The sequence below is a fragment of the Mus musculus genome, chromosome X (genome assembly GCF_000001635.26).
Source record: "Mus musculus strain C57BL/6J chromosome X, GRCm38.p6 C57BL/6J".
NCBI classification, from domain to species: Eukaryota; Metazoa; Chordata; class Mammalia; order Rodentia; family Muridae; genus Mus; species Mus musculus.
The window spans coordinates 64,652,926-64,671,440 of record NC_000086.7 but is presented as its reverse complement, the minus strand read 5'-3'; positions in this window follow the sequence as shown (position 1 = coordinate 64,671,440).

Sequence of the window (18,515 nt, the reverse complement as noted above, 5' to 3'; positions counted from 1 at the left end):
GTGCAGTGTGTCTCACTGAAAGGCACTGTTTTCAAAGTAAATGAACAGTTTGACTATTAACGTAAACTTTGCTTTTTCCTTTGTTGCCCAATTATAAATTAATATATTTTTTTCTTAAATATAAGAGAAACATATCACATGTTATAGAAGTTGTCCTGTTTCAGCATAACACTGTGGTAATTCAATCAGCCAAATTAAATTAAAACGAAAATCTCTGTTCTATTGATCACAGTGACATCTCTCCTACATCATATAGCACATACACACACACACACACACAAAACAGCACATAAAGACACACATATGCACACACACACACACACGTATGTTCTTATTTGAAGTATTAAAGTATGAAAGAAAAGTTGATCCTAACAAATATTTTTAAACTGTATGTAACCGGAGGCATAATTCAGATGGGGGAAAATGGTCATATTTTCCAATTAAGCCTTGTTTCTGGTAAGCATACAGGTAATTTAACCTTATGATCTTTTTTGCTTCTTGTGATATGAAAGTGACCTATAAGTTAATATACTTTGTAGTTCACAATTCATATATGTGTATACACACATGCACATGCATACAAATGTACATTAAAAAAACCCTTCTTAGTGATTAGCCACAGATGCTAATATTTGATTTTAGCTCAGATGAGTTTTGTAGAAGTTCATTACTGAACACTAAGTTCAAATTCAAAAGCAGAGCTAGATATTGGAACCAGAATCCAGGACTTCATATTGTACTTTCTGTATAAGTTTTATACAAAGGATACAGGGAGAATAAAGGACAGATTTTATCTTGCTACATATGCAACATTGTCATTCTATAGACATGTTTATAATAAGATATAGAGATGATGTTGGCCAATACAGGGACACACTCATAATATTTTAGAAGGTAGAAGCAGGAGAATTGTGACATTCAAAACATCTGAGATGTGTAGTCTCTCTCTCTCTCCCTCTCTCTCCCTCTCTCTTTCTCTTTCACACACACACACACACACACATACACAAACACACACATTCACACACATTCATACCTACAGATAGAGACAGAAAGATGCAGAGAAACAGAGACAGATGCTAAAGGGTTAATGTCGATACTAAGTGCCTTCTGTGGCAGTGACTGGATATTCAAAGTGAAAAACATAAATAAAGGCAAGTATGGAGGTAACAGTGATTGAATCCAATATTATTCATCAGGCAAAATTACCAGGACTCCTGATACTAATCAGAGTCTATGCTGCCTAAGTGCTGTCATCTCTTTCATTTTGTAGCATGCAAAAATAGTCAGCCAGCTTATATGCTCTTGCTTTTATAGCCATCTTCTTAGTTGTGAATTAAGCTGATTTGTCATTTAATATCTGCCAGAAACCAGCTATGTGTCTTGATCTGCTGCCTGAATGCATACCACTGCCTTGTTTTCAGTCCATACTGCACCGCTCTGCAGCCTTACATAGTGATTGACTATAATTCTGATTTGTTCTAAGTGTGTTAATGGTTTTTAGGATGTTTAGAAATATCCACTGTATGTATCATAGTCCTGACAGAAGTTCTAATTTAACATGCCTTGTACTCTCCAGGAGAGAAACTGGACTTTCAAGTCTTAGTTTTGGTCAGGCATGGTGGCATACACCTATAATCCCAACTCTTATAACTCCAAAAGATGAAAATTATAAGTTTTATGTCAACCTAGCCTAGTGAGCTGAAGGCCAATCTGCACATATTGAGACCCTAGCACAGAAACAAAACCAACCAACTAACCAAACAATAGTCTTGAATTTGTAGAGTAAAGATTAGAAAAATGAATTAATTTTTTTAGTTCTCTCTCTCTCTCTCTCTCTCTCTCTCTCTCTCTCTCTCTCTCTCTCACACACACACACACACACACACACACACACACACACTTTCTCTCCCTCCCTCCACTCATCCCTCCCTCTCCCCCTCACTCCGTGTGTCTGTGCCTTCAGGCACACACGTGTGCTTCATATTTATGTTGAATATGTGATCTTTCAGCTTTCTGCTCCAGCTTCTGTTGTCATACAACCTCCATTATTATTGGCTTTCCCTCTGGAGCTATAAGCCAAAATAAAACATTCCTCTTATAAACTGTTTTAATCAAGGTGTTTTATTGAAGTAATAGAATCAATATTGTAATTTACCGTTGATTTTGTCTTCTTATCTAATTTAATTATATTCTTCATTATACTATTTCATAATTCAAACAGCGTATTCTTCACCAATGAACCCATACATCCAAACAAGTGGTGAGTTCTAAAAACAGAGTAGTTGAATCAATAGGGCCATCTATTTCATTCAAAAGAGGACATAGAAAAAATAATAAATTCCAGGTAAGTTCAAAGATTAATATGGTACACAATATTTGACTTTAATTATTGAGAGTAATTCCTTCTGGCTCAAGAACTTCCATACTTACTGGAGTGGAAATGTAATCCTTCCATAGTACGAATCTCTGTGTTGCCACAACCTATGTGTGCTGGCGACATTTATGTCAACTTGACACAAGCTATAGTCATCTGAGAAGATTAAACTTCCACTGACTAATTGCCCCATATGACTGGGCTGAAGGCAAGGCTGTAGAACATTTTCTTTAATTAATGGTTGATCAGAGAGGGTCAAACCCATTGTAAGTGGTACAATCCTTGGGCTGGAATTCCTGGGTTCTACAAAAAGCAGGCTAAGCAAGTTATGAGAAGGAACCTGGTAAGCAACAGCCTTCCACGGTTTCTTCATCAGTCCACATCTCGAGGTTTCTGCCCTGTTTTGAGTTCTTGTTATGACTTTCTTCCATGATAAACGGTGCCCTGGAAGTTTGATCGAAATCAATGATTGCTTCTCTATGTTGTTTTTGTTCATGATATCTCATAATAATAAGCTAACTAAAATAGCAATGAGATGTGACAAAATAGGTAATAGAGTTAAGAAATTCTATATAGGGCTGTTACGCATTCAACTTTTCTATTGTTGACAGAGACAGTTTAAACGTCTTCTGTTTCAAATTTTGTGAAAATAACATATATGTATTTTTTATTTTTGATGATATTGGCACCACTACAATGCTGAGAGGATCCTTTATGGAGCAAATGTGGAGAAAAGTATATCATTTATTGCTTAGATTACATTAAGATCAAAGATCAAGTCTAAACAAAGATTCACACTGTGCAATCAGAAAATGATCATAACTGTGTTCTCTTTCAGAGAGCCAGGCAGCACTTTCAGGAACAAATTACTACTGAGCATTTCTCCAAAATGGGGAAAGTACAGTTTTCTATGAATCTAGTCAGTCAGATATGGACAGTTTCTCTTGAGGTCACTTCTAGTGGAGAACAGAATACTTTTGCAAAGGACCACACAGCTGTAACTCCCTATCTTCCTCTGGGATTTTTCTCTGTTCTTCTCTGTGAGAGGAAGAACGAAACCATAGAGGTAAACCTCAGGAAAATATAGTGATTCCCAGAGATTCTGATGGTTCTTTATTTTCTCTACCACTTTACAGTTCATTTTCCTATACTTTCACAATGTGGTATCTTTTGAATTATGTCATATAGCTACCTTCAATTTTTTTTTTTATAATTTTATCTGAGTAAAAATTGGAGGCTGGATTTTCCTCAAAGCTGATTTTAAAAAATAATATTGTAGAATATTAGATGTTTCCATGTGTATAAAGCTGCTTTGTAAAGAATAAAGTATATAAAGTTATCAAGAATAGACACCTGAAATCCAGTATGAACGTGATTGAAAAAAATCAATGGAGTACTACTCAGCTATTAAAAACAATGAACTTATGAAATTCTTGGGCAAATGGATGTATCTGAAGGATATCATTCTTAGTGAGGTAACCCAATCACAAAAGAAGTCACTAGATATGCTGATAAGTGGATAATAGCCCAGAAACATAGAACATCCAAGATACAATTTGCAAAACACAAGAAAATCAAGAAGGAAGACCAACGTGTGGATACTTCATTCCTCCTTAGAATAGGGAACAACGTACCCATGAAAGGAGTTACAGAGATAAAGTTTGGAACTAAGACATAAGGATGGACTATCCAGAGACTACCCCACCTAGGGATCCATCCCATAATCAGCCACCAAACCCAGACACTATTACAGATGCCAACAAGATTTTGCTGAAGGGACACTGATATAGCTGTCTCATATGAGGCTATGCCAGTGCCTGGAAAACACAGAAGTGGATGCTCTCAGTCAGCTATTGGATGGAACACAGGGCCCCCAATGGAGAAGCTAGAGAAAGTACCTAAGGAGCTGAAGGGGTCTGCCACCCTATAGGTGGAACAACAATATGAACTAATCAGTATCCTCAGAGCTTGTGTCTAGCTGCATATGTAGCAGAAGTTGGCCTAGTCAGCCATCATTGGGAAGAGAGGCCCCTTCGTATTGCAAACTTTATATGCCCCAGTACAGGGGAGCACCAGGGCCAAGAAGTTGGAGTGGGTCTTTAGGGGAGCAGGGCAGGGGGGAGGGTATAGGGAACATTCGGGATAGCATTTGAAATGCGAATAAAGAAAATATCTAATAAAAATAACTAAATAAATAAATAAAAGAAATATATTGATCAGCCATTTGGGAGTTTCAGACAATTTTAATTTCTTTTCTGTTTCTGTAATGAAGCACCATGAATAAGACAACTTATAAAAGAAATGATTTACCTGGAGACTTACTTAGAGCTTCAGAGGGTGAGTACATGATTATTATTGGTCATGGTGAAGAGCATGGGAGTAGGAGTATACTTGGTTCCGGAGAGGTAGCTAAGAGGTTACATCTGATCCATAACCACGATACAGAGGAGAGAAAGTGGGGAGGGGAGAGCTACTTACAAGAAATGGTATGGGCTTTTGAAAACTGAAGGCCCACCCTCAAAGATGCACCTCCTCCGAAGCAGTTTTTCCAACTGGGGATCAAACATACAAATACATGTCTATGTGGATCATTCTCATTCAAACTGACCCATAGACAGCAAAAATATTTTTCTGTCTTCATATGATGGAAAGGTAAATGCCTACTCCTTGAAGGTCTTTTTGCGCAAACAATATTATTAATGTTGATAAGTTCATACATATCTATAATGTAGTCTGACTACTATATTACCTCTACACCTCCTTTCTACTCTTAGTAACTCCTTTCCTCCCTATAAGTCACTGCACTCTCTTAGACTCATGACATTTCATTTTAGTTTGTGATCCCTATAGTTTAACCAAGAATATAAGGGGGGGGGGCATAGCATTAAAATTATTCGTGTGAGTCTTGTGCAATGATCAGTGAGTACACAATTGAAGATACTGACTCCCACTTTTCACGAATCTCTGTACTTACTACTTACACAGTAAGGAACACTGCCTTTGAGCCCCTGAGTGCATCCATATCTGGCTGTTAATGAGTACATTTCTGTGCAGATACAGTACAGGAATCTATAACTATGGTGAGATTTTTATTCCAATAGCTTTGCTTCATCCAAAAATGCCATGTGAAGCCCTTCTCTGTATCTTTCAGCTTTTACTTTTACACTTTAAATCTTTTCGACATTATTTTTAAACCAGGACATTTTTCTGGCTAAAGTTTCTCATCTGAATTTGCTCTTGCTAAAATTCACATGTTAGTAATACAATTTTGTTTTCTTATATCCTACCTGAAATGATTCTAATTGCATCCTGTTCACCTTCTTTCACAACTAGAATTGATTCCTTTCTGGTGTGTTTCATGTGCTCATAGTATAATTTTTCATGTTTTTCTTAGATAAATTGTCAAATTTATGATGCAATCTATGGTTAAAAGGATGAATGTATGGATCTCCTTGATTTATGCTCACATAAAACAGAAGCTAGCATTATTAATGCTTATATCACAAGATTGTGATAAATGCAAAGACAGAGAGGAGGAAAGAAGCTTTAGAAGACCGATATTTTTCTAAATGTAACATTTCACTGGAAAGATCCCATCTTGTCAGCTCAGAATTTGATACATAGCAAAACCAAACTCCACTCCAAATACCAAGTGTAATAAATCTCTACTGCTAAATATGTATAAAATGTATACATAACAAATTGTATATCTTCACTATTATAAATGCTATTAACTACTTCCTGTTTTTAAACTTGTTATCAACTTCCTATGAAGTAATTTGTTACCTTTCTCAATGAGTGGTATAGCTAAGTAGGACTGTCACTGCTAACTTTATTTCATACATTTAGCATTTGCTCTAACCTCAAATGTAATTATAACTTACAAGTATCACTTTAAATCAATCCAGTCTGCTACATTTTCAAATACAGATGATCATTCAGAATGCATCTTGACTTGCAGTGAGTTTAACCATTACCTTTTTGGCTATGACGTAAAATCATGAAATACACCAGAAATGTTGCAGTTGCCAATTAATCTCTTCTCTAATTGACCCAGAAGCAGCCATGGAGCATTCCAAGCTACCCCTCCCCTGTCCCAATGTTCTCAGTTCCAGAAAACACACACACACATATATATGCATACAGAGAGAGAGAGAGAGAGAGAGACAGAGAGAGAGAGAGAGAGAGAGAGAAATTTAATATGTCTTAAACAGTTCAATGGCTAAACTACTCCCAAACCACCACATGGCTAATACCTCTCCTCTGATATTCCTGAGTTTTTACTTACTAAATTCTATATTCCATCTTTGTTGTCCTTGACCCAGTCAGGGAGCCTCTTGGGTCTGTTCTTCCCTGGTTCTTACATATTAGTTGCCTCTCTGTCCTTTACTTCTCAGGCATGGCAGCTACTCCTTTCCCAACATGGCAGCCAACCCTCTTCCTGCTCCTCCCTTAGTCTCTTTTTGGGGAATCCTAAAAGTCTTCCTCCTCTCTCCCTCCCCAGCCATTGGCTGCCAGAAACTTTATTTACCAATTAAAACCAACTGGAGACAAGGTCCCTCAGTGTCTTACATGCAGACTTGTAGATTCCTTTATAATTTGGGGGATCAAATATTTTGACTTCTTCTTTTCCAATTTGTATCGCCTTGATCTCCTTTTGTTGTGGAATTGCTCTGGCTAGGACTTCAAGTAAAATATTGAATAGGTAGGCAGAAAGTGGGCAGCCTTGTCTAGTCCCTGATTTTAGAGGGATTGCTTCCAGCTTCTCACCATTTACTTTGATGTTGGCTATTGGTTTGCTGTAGATTGCTTTTATCATGGTTAGGTATGGGCCTTGAATTCCTGAACTTTCCAACACTTTTATCATGAATGGGTGTTGGATCTTGTCGAATGCTTTTTCTGCATCTAAGGAGATGACCATGTGGTTTTTGTCTTTGAGTTTGTTTATATAATGAATTATGTTGATGGATTTCCGTATATTAAACCATCCCTGCATCCCTGGAATAAAACCTACTTGGTCAGGATGGATGATTGTTTTAATGTGTTCTTGGATTCGGTTAGTGAGAATTTTATTGAGTATTTTTGCATCGATATTCATAAGGGAAATTGGTATGAAGTTCTCTATCTTTGTTGTGTGTTTCTGTGGTTTAGGTATCAGAGTAATTGTGGCTTCATAGAATGGATTGGGTAGAGTACCTTCTGCTTCTATTTTATGGAATAGTTTGTGAAGAACTGGAATTAGGTCTTCTTTGAAGGTCTGATAGAACTCTGCACTAAACCCATCTGGTCCTGGGATTTTTTTGGTTGGCAGACTATTAATGACTGCTTCTATTTTTTAGAAGATATAGGACTATTTAGATCATTATTCTGATCCTGATTTAACTTTGGTACCAGGTATCTGTCTAGAAATTTGTCCTTTTGTGATAGCATTTGAAATATAAATGAAGAAAATACCTAATTAAAAAAATAAAAGAATGAGGAAATCCTGAGTTTTGTAGACAAATGGATGAAACTAGAAAATATCATCCGGAATGAGGTAACACAGACCCAAAAGGACATGCATGGTATGTCCTCACTAATAATTGGATATTAGCAAAACAGAAAAACAAACCAAAAACCCAAAAACAACCCCCCAAACAAACAAAACAAAACAAAACAAAACAACCAACCAACCAAATAACAACAACAACAACAACAAAAAAACCCTGTACAGAATACCTAAGATACAGTCTACAGAGCTCAAAAAGCTCAACAAGCTGAAGTATCCAAGTGAGGATGGCTCAGTCACACATGGGAGAGAGAAGAAAGCAATTACTAGTAGGGAGGGAAGAAGAGACCTGAGAGGGATAGTGCATGGTGTGGGGGGATAGAGGGGAGGAGAAGGAAAACCTGATCTGGCATTGGGTGAGGGAAAAGGAGTGAAACCCCTGTGGGCCAGCAGAAACAATATAAACAAGCAACTTCAAGAAATAGGACGTTGGGAGGCACCCCCAGAATGCACCAGAGACCTGGGAGATGAGAAACTCCCAGGACTCAAAGGGAGGGACCTTAGATGAAATATCTGACTGTTTTGAGAGGAAACCCATAGAACCTCCAGCAGGAAGGTAGGACATCAAGTGACTGGTGGGGTACCCATCCCACAGTCACATCTCTGACCCATAACTGTTCTTGTCTGAAAGAATTACAGGGATGGAAATGGAGATAAGCCTGAGGAAAAGAAGGTCCAGTGACAGGCCCAAAGTGGGATCCAGCTCAAGGAGAGGTCCTAAGTCCGGACAGTACTACTGAGGCTATGAAGTGCTTATAAAAATGGACCTATCATGACTGCCCTCTGAAAGACCCAACAATCAGCTGAAAGAGATGCAGATATTTCCATCCAACCAGTGGAGAGAAGCTGCTGACCCTGTTGTTGAATTAGGGAGAGGCTGAAAGAAGCTGAGGAGGACTGCAACCCTGTAGGAGGACCAGCAGTCTTAATTAATCTGGCCCCCAGAGATCTCTCAAACACTGGACCACCAAACAGACAGTATACACCAACTGATATGAGTCCCCTAACATACATACAGTAGAGGACTTCTGGGTCTGTGTTCATTCAGAAATGAAGCACCTAACCCTCAAAAATCTGGAGTCCGCAGGGAGTTTAAAGTTCAGGTGGGGTGGGGGGAAACACCCACGAAGAGACAGAGTTTGGTGGAGAGGATATTTGAAATGTGGAGCAGACAGAGGGTGGATGGGCAGGGCGGGAATGGAATATGGAGTGTTAGAAAATAAATTTTAAAAATATAAAATTTAAAAAAGAAAAGATCATATTATACCCCAGCTATTGTATATTAAATACCAAACTATTTACACTACAGTATTTTCCTTTTGCTTTGTTTTTTTTTAACTGTGCTCAGCTTCTTCCTTCTGGAATAATAAGTATTAATAACTATTATTATTATTATTATTATTATTATTATTATTATTATTATTTCTTCTTCACAGGCCCACAGGTGAGACACCATAGACTTTTAAAGAGATTACAATTTTGAAAAAGAAATTTATCTTTTAAAATGTTGAAAATGTAAAAAAGATTATGGGAAAGAAGGAATGAGATGAAAGCTAACATTGAGTTATTCTAGTCAAGAAAAAAATGTGGTGGAATTGTTTAACATACACAATCTAGCATTGTGGTGGGAGGAACTCAGGAGGATCCTTCTCTAAATAAGGAGCTACTGGTACTCAAAAGCTTCCAGAAAAAAAATAATTTTCTTTAACTGTCTGACACCTAGTAAGTTGACAAAGCTCCAGGGTATTGCCTTAAAGCTATGTGTATATAAGCAAAACAATTTAACCTTGATGGGTTACAAAAATGAAAAAAAAAATGGAAAAAAGGTCAGCAGTTAGGAAAAACCTCTATGAGGTGTTAGCAGAGCTGTGGGATATGAATATGGTCAATATATTATGGGGCAATTGTGACTAGAGGAAATGAGCCTGAAACAAGAGTGAAGTCAAGATTTGTCCAAACCCCAAAACTCTAATTTTGAGATCTGCAGGGGTAAGGATCACTCTCTCTCCCTCTTCTGGGCCTTCTGGGGCATCTAGTCCTATGGATACCTACCTCCAACATCATTGAGGTCTTCATGTAGCCTTATGGCCAAATTTCAGGTTTACCTTTCTTTTTGACTCTTAGGATGCATCCAAAAAGCACCTGGAATTGCTCTTCATATAAAAGGAACATTCCCAGCAGCTCAGCCCCAGCCAATGATGTACACTCACCCCGAAAACACTTACCCACTCCCCAACATTCATATAGACTCCCCCCCCAAAGAGACCTGTTAACACAGAAAACTGTTTCAGAGAAAGTCAGACCCACAAAATATTGTATGCATGTATGATATTATTGAAGAATTAAATAATATATTAAAATATTTAGAGCCAGAAAATATGGCTCTTCTAGCATAGTCCCAATGCATGACTAATGTCTTTAGCTCAAACATAGAATGTTAGGGTGATATATAACATAAGTTCTTCGAAGGCAATGAGGTGGGGTTTATTTTTGCATTATAACAGAGGTTGATTATTTGTTATCATGTGCAATTAATTTTTTATTTTGTTTTTTATTAGGTATTCATTTCATTAACATTTCCAATGCTATCCCAAAAGTTCCCCACACGCTCCACCACCCACTCCCCAACCCACCCACTCCCACTTCTTGGCTCTGGCATTCCCTTGTACTGAGGAATATAAAGTTTGCGCAACCAATGGGCCTCTCTTTCCACTGATGGCCAACTAGGCCATCTTCTGCTACATATGTAGCTAGAGACACAAGCTCTGGGGATACTGGTTAGTTCATATTGTTATTCCACCTATAGGGTTGCAGATCCGTTTAGCTGCTTGGTTACTTTCTCTAGCTCCTCCATTGGGGGTCCTGTGATCTATCCAATAGCTGACTGTGAGCAAAAGTTCTGTGTTTGCTAGGCACCAGCATAGTCTCACAAGAGATAGCTATATCTGGGTCCTTTCAGCAAAATCTTGCTAGTGTATGCAATGGTGTTAGCCTTGGAGGCTGATTATGGGATGGATCCCCGGATATGGCAGGCTCTAGATGGTCCATCCTTTCGTCTCGGCTCCAAACTGTGTCTCTGTAACTCCTTCGATGGGTGTTTTATTCCCAATTCTAAGAAGGGGCAAAGTGTCCACACGTTGGTATTCGTTCTTCTTGAGTTTCATGTGTTTAGCTAATTATATCTTATATCTTGGGTATTCTAATTTCTGGGCTAATATCCACTTATCAGTGAGTACATATTGTGTGAGTTCTTTTGTGATTGGGTTTCCTCACTCAGGATGATGCCCTACAGGTCCATCCATTTGCCTAGGAATTGCATAAATTCATTCTTTTTAATAGCTGAGTAGTACTCCATTATGTAAATGTACCACATTTTCTGTATCCATTCCTCTGTTGAGGGACATCTAGGTTCTTTCCAGCTTCTGGTTATTATAAGTAAGGGTGCTATGAACATAGTTGAGCATGTGTCTTTCTTACTGGTTGGAACATCTTCTGGATATATGCCCAGGAGAGTTATTGTGGGATCTTCCAGTAGTACTATGTCCAATTTTCTAAGGAATCATCAGACTGATTTCCAGAGTGGTTGTACAAGCTTGCAATCACACCAACAATGCAAGAGTGTTCCTCTTTCTCCACATCCTCGCCAGCATCTGCTGTCAACTGAATTTTTGATCTTAGCCATTCTGACTGGTATGAGGTGTAATCTCAGAGTTGTTTTGATTTGCATTTCCCTGATGATAAGGATGTTGAGCATTTTTTCATGTGCTTCTCAGCCATTCGTTATTCCTCAGGTGAGAATTCTTTGCTTAGCTCTGAGCCCCATTTTTAATGGGTTTATTTGTTTTTCTGGAGTCCACCTTCTTGAGTTCTTTATATATATTGGATATTATTCCCCTATTGGATTTAAGATAGGTAAAGATCCTTTTCCAATCTGTTCAAGGCCTTTTTTGTCATATTGACAGTGTCTTTTGCCTTGCAGAAGCTTTGCAATTTTATGAGGTCCCATTTGTCCATTCTCGATCTTACAGCACAAGCCATTGCTCTTCAATTCAGGAATTTTTCCCCTGTAGCCATATCTTTGAGGCTTTTCCCTACTTTCTCCTCTATAAGTTTCAGTGTCTCTGGTTTTATGTGGAGCTTCTTCATCCACTTAGATTTGACCTTAGTACAAGGAGATAAGAATGGATCAATTTGCATTCTTCTACATGATAACCGCCAGTTGTGCCAGCACCATTTGTTGAAAATGCAGTCTTTTTTCCACTGGATGGTTTTAGCTCCCTTGTCAAAGATCAAGTGACCATACGTGTGTGGGTTCATTTCTGCGTCTTCAATTCTGTTCCATTGGTCTACTTGTCTGTCAATTGGAAAGGAAGAAGTCAAAATATCACTTTTTGCAGATGATATGTTAGTATATATAAGTGGCCCTAAAAATTCCATCAGAGAACTCCTAAGCCTGATAAACAGCTTCATTGAAGTAGCTGGATATAAAATTAACTCAAACAAATCAAAGAAGTTCCTGTACACAAAGGACAAACAGACTGAGAAAGAAATTAGGGAAAGAACACCCTTCTCAATAGTCACAAATATTATAAAATACCTTGGTATGACTCTAACTAAGTAAGTGAAAGATCTGTATGATAAGAACTTCAAGTCACTGAAGAAAGAAATTAAAGAAGATCTCAGAAGATGGAAAGATCTCCCATTCTCATGGATTCTCAGGGTCAACATTGTAAAAATTGTTATCTTGACAAAAGCAATTCACAGATTCAATGCAATCCCCATCAAAATTCCAACTCATATCTTCCATGAATTAGAAAGGGCAATCTGCAAATTCATCTGGAATAACAAAAAACCTAGGATAGCAAAAACTCTTCTCAAGGATAAAAGAACCTCTGGTGGAATCACCATGCCTGACCTAAAGCTGCACCACAGAGCAATTGTGATAAATCTGCATATTTTCTCTTTTCAGTATATTCTTTTTCCTTCTGAGAAGGACGGATGCACCCACACTTTGGTCTTCCTTTTTCTTGAGCTTTTTTTGGTCTGTGAATTGTATCTTAGGTATTCTGAACTTTTGGGCTAATGTCCACTTATCAGTGAGTGCACACCATCTGTGTTCTTTTATGATTGGGTTACCTCACTTAAGATGATATTTTCTAGTTCAATCCATGTGCCTAAGAATTTCATGAATTCATTGTTTTTAATAGCTGAGTAGTACTCCATTTTATAAATGTACCACATTTTCTGTGTCCATTCCTCTGTTGAGGGACATCTGTGTTCATTCCAGCTTCTGGCTATTATAAATAAGGTTGCTATGAACAGAGTGGAGCATGTGCCCTTATTACATGTTGGAGGATCTTCTGAGTATATGCCTAAGAGTGGTATAGCTGGGGCCTCAGGCAGTTCTATGACCAATTTTCTGAGTAAGTGACAAACTGATTTCCAGTGTGATTGTACCAGCTTGCAATCCCACCAGCAATGGAGGAGTGTTCCTTTCTCCACATCCTTACCAGCATCTGCTCTAACCTGAGTTTTGGGTTTCAGCCATTCTGACTGGAGTGAGGTGGAATCTCAGGGCTGTTTTGATTTGCATTTTTCTGATGACTAAGGATGTTGTACATTTCTTGAGGTGCTTCTTGGCCATTTGATATTCCTCAACTGAAAATTCTTTGTTAGCTCTTTACCCCATTTTGAATGGTGTTATTTGATTCTCAGGAGTCTAACTTCTTATTTGTATATATTGGACATTAGTCCTCTATCAAATATAGGATTGGAAAAGATATTTTCACAATCTGTTGGTTGCTGGTTTTTGTGATTGACAGTATTCTTTGTGTTAAAGAAGCTTTATAATTTTATGAGGTATCATTTGTCAATTCTTGACTTAGAATATAAGCCATTTGGTGTTCTGTTCACGAATTTTTCCCCTGAGCCCAAGTGTTCAAGGATCTTCCACACTTTCTCCTCTATAAGTTTCAGTACATCTGGTTTTATGTGGAGTTCCTTGATCCACTTGGATTTGAGCTTTGTACAAGGAGATAATAATGGGTCCATTTGCATTTTCTACATGCTGATCTCCAGTTGAACCAGCACCATTTGTTGAAAATGCTTTTTTTCCACTGAATGGTTTTAACTCCTTTGTCAAAGATCAAGAGACCATAGGTGGGTGCATTCATTTCTGGGACTTCAGTTCTATTCCATTGATCTACCTTTCTGCCACTGTACCAGTACCAAGCAGTTTTTATCAATATTGCTCTGTAGGTCTTGAGGTCTGGGATAGTGATTCCCTCAGAAGTTCTTTTATTGTTAAGAATAATTTTCACTATCCTGGTCCTGTTGTTATTCCAGATGAGTTTGAGAATTGTTCTGTCCATGACTGCGAAGAATTGAGTTGGAATTTTGATGGGGATTGCATTGAATCTGTAGATTGCTTTTAGAAAGATGGCCATTTTTACTATACTAATCCTGCCAATCCATGAGCATGGGAGATCTTTCCATCTTCTGTGATCTTCTTTGATTTCTTTCTTCAGAGAATTGAGGTTCTTGTCGTACAGATCTTTTATTTGGATGGTTAGAGAAACAACAAGGCATGTAATATTATTTGTGACTATTGTAAAGGGTGTCGTTTCCCTAATTTCTTTCTCAGCCTCGTTTATCCATTGAGTAATGGAAAGCTACTAATTTGTTTGAGTTAATTTTATATATAGACACTTTGCTAATGTTGTTTATCAACTTAAAATTTTTTCTGGTGGAATTTTGGGGGTCACTTAAATATATGATCATAACATCTGCAAATAGTGATATTTTTACTTCTTCCTTTCCAATTTGTATCCATTTGACCTCCTTTTCTTGTCTAATTGATCTAGCTAGAACTTTAAGTACTGTATTGAATAGGTAGGGAGAAAGTGGGCAGCTTGTCTAGTCCCTGAGTTTAGTGGGATTGCTTCCAGCTTCTCTCCATTTAGTTTGATATTGGCTACTGGATTGCTGTACATTGCTTTTACTATGTTTATTTATGGGCTTCAATTCCTGATCTTTCCAAGACTTTTACATGAAGGGATGCTGAATTTTGTCAAATGTTTTTCAGCATCTAATGAAATGATCATGTTTTTTTTTTTCCTTTGAGATTGTTTATATAGTGTATTACATTGATGGATTTCCATATATTGAACCATCCCTGCATGCCTGGGATGATGCCTACTTGATCGTGTTGAAAGGTTGTTTTGATGTGTTCTTGGATTCAGTTGGAAAGAATTTTATTGAGTATTTTTTTAATCAATGTTTATAAGGGAGATTGGTTTGAAGCGCTCTTTCTTTGGTCTTTGTGTGGTTTAGGTATAAGCATACTGATGGCTCCATAGCACAAATTGGGTAGTATTCCTTCTGTTTCTATTTTGTGCAATAGTTTGAAGAGTATTGGTATTAGGCCTTCTTTAAACGTCTAATAGAATTCTCAACTAAACCCATCTATTCCTGGACATTTTTGGTTAGAAGACTTTTAATGATTACTTCTATTTCTTTAGGTGTTATGAGACTGTTTAGCTGGTTTATCTTATTCTATTTTAACTGTCACACCGGGTATGTGGCTAGAAAATTTTCCATTTCATCCAGATTTTCCAATCATGATGAGTCTAACCTTTTATAGTAGGTGCTGAACATTTTTTGAATTTTCATGTTTTCCATTCTTGTCTCCATTTCCATATTTGATTATATTAATTTAGATACTGTCTCTGTGCTCTCTGGTTAGTCTGGCTAAGGGTTTATCTATCTTTTAGATTTTTCTCAAAGAACCAGCTTCTGATTTTGTTGATTCTTTGTATAGTTCTCTTTGTTTCTATTTAGTTGATTTCAGCCCTGAGTTTGATTATTTCTTGCTGTCTAATCCTCTTGGGTATATTCACATATTTTTGTTCTAGAGCTTTCAGGTAGGCTGTCAATCTGTTAGTGTTGAGGCCTGTTTTGTGACCAGTTTGAGTATGTTTTCTCATAATTTTCATTAAATTCTAAAATGTCTTGAATTTCTATCTTTTTAAATTTTTTTTAATTAGGTATTTTCTTCATTTACATTTCCAATGCTACCCCAAAAGTCCCTCAATCCCTCCCCCACCTCTCCCCCCCACTCCCATTTCTTGGCCCTGGCATTCCCCTGTACTGGGGCATATAAAGTTTGCAAGACCAATGGGCCTCTTTCCACTGATGGCCGAATAGGTCATCTTCTGATACATATGAAGCTAGAGTCACGAGCTCACAGGGGTACTGGCTAGATCATATTGTTGTTCCACCTATAGGGTTGCAGATCCCTTTAGCTCCTTGGGTACTTTCTCTAGCACCTCCATTGGGGACCCTGTGATCCATCCAATAGCTGACTGTGAGCATCCACTTCTGTGTTTGCTAGGCCCCAGCATAGCCTCGCAAGAGACAGCTATATCAGGGTCCTTTCAGCAAAATCTTGTTAGTGTGTGCAATGGTCTCAGGGTTTGGGGGCTGATTATCGGATGGATTAATGGGTATGGCAGTCTCTAGGTGGCCCATCCTTTCATCTCCGCTCCAATCTTTGTCTCTGTAACTCCTTCCATTGGTGTTTTTTTCCCCAGTTCTAAGAAGGAACAAAGTGTCCATACTTTCGTTCTCACACGTGCTATTGTCTCGCCAGCAAGAACACATGCTTGAGAAACCGGATCCTTCTGCAGCAACTTTATTACACCAGTTTCAACATGAAGAGGAAGACCCCAAGCACCAAAAAAGTGCTGCTTATATACACCTTAGTGTGGCATGTCCACACCTGATTGGCTGCTCTCCTAGAGCCTCATCACCATGCCCCGGATGGGCAGTGACTTGACACAAAAACAGTCTCACACATGTGCACATTGCTTGGTTACCAATTAGGCCACACAGGCACAGCAGAAACTGTTTCCCACATCTCTCCCTTTTTGTTTTATTAAAATGAGGCTGGTCTAGGCCTCTGCAGTTATGCCCATCTGCTGTGGCCCCTGTTTTAGGTCGTTCCTCTTATGTCACAGCCTTACCTATACACCTGCCCAGCTCTCCTGTCTGCATGTGGCAGGTGCATCAAAAGGCCAGGATGTTGATTAATCTATGGCCAGATTTTGATTGCTGCAAACATGCCTCATGGGTGAAGGTAGAGGTCTGATCCCCAGTGTGCAAGCATAGGGGCCCTACACAAAACCATCCCTTGTGCTCATCACTCAGAGAGGTATTAGCCAGCTCCCGGGTCGTTTTTCCTGGGAGAAGGAAACTAGGATACTGAACCTTCATGCAATCAGACGTGCCTTCCACAGGATGCCAACAACAGGCTATCCTCTGTGCAGTGCTTAGCCTTGCAGCCCATGGCATAACGCAGCATTATAGGTTGGACTGTGCATGAGGAAAGTTGCCTGTCTCTGGATACCACAGTGCTGTGTGACAATAACTGCTAGATGACCTAGGGTGAACTCTACGAGCAAGGCCAGCCAGGTTTTAAGAAAAAAATTTAGTGGAGAAATCATGATCACCCTGTCACGTGAAATGAGGAAACCTCAGCAATGTGCAAGGGCTGATCAATGATCATTGAGTCTCTCTCATCCCAGTGCAATGGATCTGCAGATCCATGGGGTGCAAGAGCAGAGAACTCAGATGCCGAACCAAATTTCAGGGGAGGCCCCTTGTTCAACGGCCACAAGTGCTTGAGTGATAACGACCTTATCACGTTTCTGTTGAGATCTGAGTTTGCAAACCAACCATAGCATAAACACTATCCCACAACATAAGGCTGCACCAAACAATATAGCCCCCACCCACTCCTTAAAATAATAAAATACAGAGACAAGCCAAGAGGTAAAATCTCCAAGCGTCACTGGTTCCACTCTGGTCCCATTGAGGTTCAGGATCTGTATCTGCAGCCGCATCTGCAACCTTTCCAGCTCCTGCGACCAGTTCCCCTTCAGGTGATTCGATAGGTCTGTACTCTTAATAAAAGAATCATTAATATATCTAATGGGAGTAATGCTGCCCAATTAAAAATAATCTACTCTTATACACCCGTGGCTCTTGAGGAGTTGTCGTGCATAAGGCACATCCAAAAAATATTCCTTTGCAAAAAACAAAGGCAAGGTAAAAGAATTGGAATGTACAGGTAAAGGTACTGGCCATGATCTTACTATGGCCCACAGAGGTATACTTATCCTGGTCTCAATCATCAGGAGCAAGAGGATCATCTTGGGGTTCATCTTGCTCTTTCACAGTCCTTGTCAGTCGCGTTGGGACCCAAAGTGGATTTTCTTCACCCTGTGGAAGAACACAAATAGCTCCCTGTGATCTGATTAAAATAGGATCCGGGCCATACCATTTATTATCAAGGACATTTTTCCATTTGACCATTTCTTTTGACCTATCAGGCTCCAAACTATGACGATCAGCCGCAGAGTGACCATGCTCATCAAGATTTAAAAAATTAATAGTAAAGAGTGCCATGGAAACAGCTACTCTTGGTACTGGGGATATTGTGTCTTCCACAGTTCCCCTTCTTTGTTTTATTAAATAAGCTTTTATAGTGTGATGAGCACGTTCCACAATGCCTTGTCCTTGTGGATTGTA